General features: G+C 34.0%; 1 protein-coding gene across 1 annotated transcript in view; it reads right to left on the bottom strand.

Moving 5' to 3' along the window:
* The window catches only part of LOC107721969 (MAGUK p55 subfamily member 7-like), a 108,790-nt gene that overhangs the window by 87,620 nt on the left and 18,689 nt on the right, over positions 1 to 2,481 (bottom strand). The window lies entirely within an intron of this gene.

The following is a 2,481-nucleotide window of genomic DNA, read 5'->3' as shown; positions in this document are numbered from 1 at the left end:
TTTTCCTAATTAATGCTGTTCAGTTGCTTTGACACAATCTGTATTGTTAAAAGCGCTATATAAATAAAGGTGACTTGACTTGACTTGATGTTGCATGTATGCAGCATCTTTGTTTGGATCATGATTAAAATGCAGTGGTTGCCTCTAATTTTAAATGGAAAGAGCACAGACAAAGCCTTAGTTTGTTTATATGAAGAGATTTCTTTTATTTGTGTTACTTATTTATTTGATTTGGGGCTTGTTTTAAATTGTAAATTTAGTTTTGTTATTTACTGTACTGTCCTTAACATAGCTTTAGTTTTGTTTTGACAGTCAGATAAACTCCCTTCCCTCACACGACTCTGAAGACAAGAAGTTCGTTTGCCCACAGGTTTAATGGTCTTGGGTATGGAGTGAAACTACAAATAAACAAATGTACACATTAAATAATAATGTCCAGAAATTAACAAAACTACAGAAGCAAAATAACATTCACATTGATATAATATGCTGTGATGCTTGGAAATACACACGGCCTTTTCTTATGTAAATACACAATACAGCGATAGGACGCTAAAGTAGAATGTGGCCAATGCAATAGCTCAGTGAAAATGACAAATAATTAACTTTAACCTTAACAGTTTACATTTATATACAGGTATAATGAACATTAATGTAAATCAAATAAATACTTACAAGCGATGCTGTTGCAAGGTTACAGATCACAGAAATATACGGCGATTAAAGAGAGCCATCGTTACCGCTGCCCGCATGGAGCACTCACTACTTCCTGATTCACATGAACACCAGCAATCGCAATTAAAAGTAACATCAAACTTGCCACTAGATGGAGCTCTAAACCATTAATAAAGTGAATAGGAGAATTACTGTTATTAAAGAATTGTACTCAAACAATTAAATCTCTAATCAAATTAAACATTAAACATGGAATCTATTCAAATCAAACTTGTTACAGCACAGGGCCCAAGTACCATAGTGTCAATGACATCAGTGATTGACCATTAAAACACTGTGCGCGACATAAAAAAATGAGGGGTAGAAAAATGGACAAGTCAAAGGAATTGAAAGCTGATAAGCACAGGCACAGCACAACCTGACTAAACTGATTTCCTACAAGTGGCATGTGAAAACTTCAACACTTAAAGGGACAAGCCAGATAATAAAATTAATTAAGAGGAGAGAGAAGAATTGAAATTACAAATACAATTAAAACTGGCCTTTACCGCAGATTTAGATTAGGGGTGCGCCGATCCGATATTCAGTATCGGTATCGCTCCATTACTGGCATTTTCTGCTGGATCAGGGTATCGGTCAGACGAGACCGATCCAAATCAGAAATAGTGCATATACTATTCGGTGTTATTATTAAGCCCCACGAAAGCCACAAAAACATTATAAAGCACCATAAAGTTTTCGTGCACTATATTTCAAGTGTTCTGAAGCTTTTCCATAGTTTAATGTGAGGTACAGATAAATATTTAAGTCAAGTTCACGTAAACTCTTCTCTCCGCAACGGCTGTCTGTCATCCTCCATTCAGCATTCAAACTGTGTGTCACGTTCGGTTATGACAGTCAAGACGATGAAACTCTCTCCAAGATGATTAAATGTTCCTAATGTTATACTTGATCTGTAAATAAAGATAAATGGTTTTGCATAAAAGGAATTTATCTTGCTGGAGTTTCGTGCTGTTTCTAAATCGTGTAAATTTCTACCGGATATCTGGTTAGATCACAAGACTGGAGTAGAGAGCACTATGAATTGTTCGTCACAAGCACAGTAACTGAAATTTAAAACTGTTAAAAGAAAAGGCTCAATAAACTAACGCACATATTTAATACACTACGCATCAATATCTCTTCACTTTGTGCTTTGAACTTCTCTATGCTGCGCACTGTGACTCCATGTTGCTTCAAGCACATCATTCTGCACACAGGATGCGCATAAGCGCTTTGAGCTGCTCTGTATTTGTAGCATTAAGTATCATAATACTTTTGCGCAATGAAAGATTATAAATAGCATTTCTTGTTCGTCTTCTCTATCATATGTTGCTGCCATGCTGCATTTTATATAAGCAAAATATAATGTATTAATAATAACAACAACAACAATATTTCTTTGTTGTGATTTTGGGATGAAAATGACATGGACGTGTGTGTATATATATACATCCATATATATAGACTGAGAGAGAGTGAGAGTTAAGAAAATGAAGCCTATTTTGGTACAAATTATGTATAAAAATTTATTTTTTTAATTACTTTTATTTTTAATACAGTAGTCAACATTTGAAGTGGATCAAAAAAGTTGATCAAATTTGTCCTAAGACAAGAACGGGTATTGTTTTGGTTTTAGGACAACTTTGATGAAAGGTTTTGATCCACTTCAAATGTTGAGTACTATAGTATATATTTATATATAAATATATTATTTGTTTTTCATGAATTTATTTTACAACAATACAAAGAGCAATGTGTAGGCCT

This window comes from Sinocyclocheilus rhinocerous, unplaced genomic scaffold, assembly GCF_001515625.1.
Source record: "Sinocyclocheilus rhinocerous isolate Xijiao unplaced genomic scaffold, SAMN03320098_v1.1 scaffold3957, whole genome shotgun sequence".
Taxonomy (NCBI): domain Eukaryota; kingdom Metazoa; phylum Chordata; class Actinopteri; order Cypriniformes; family Cyprinidae; genus Sinocyclocheilus; species Sinocyclocheilus rhinocerous.
This window is presented reverse-complemented; position numbering and strand designations above follow the sequence as displayed.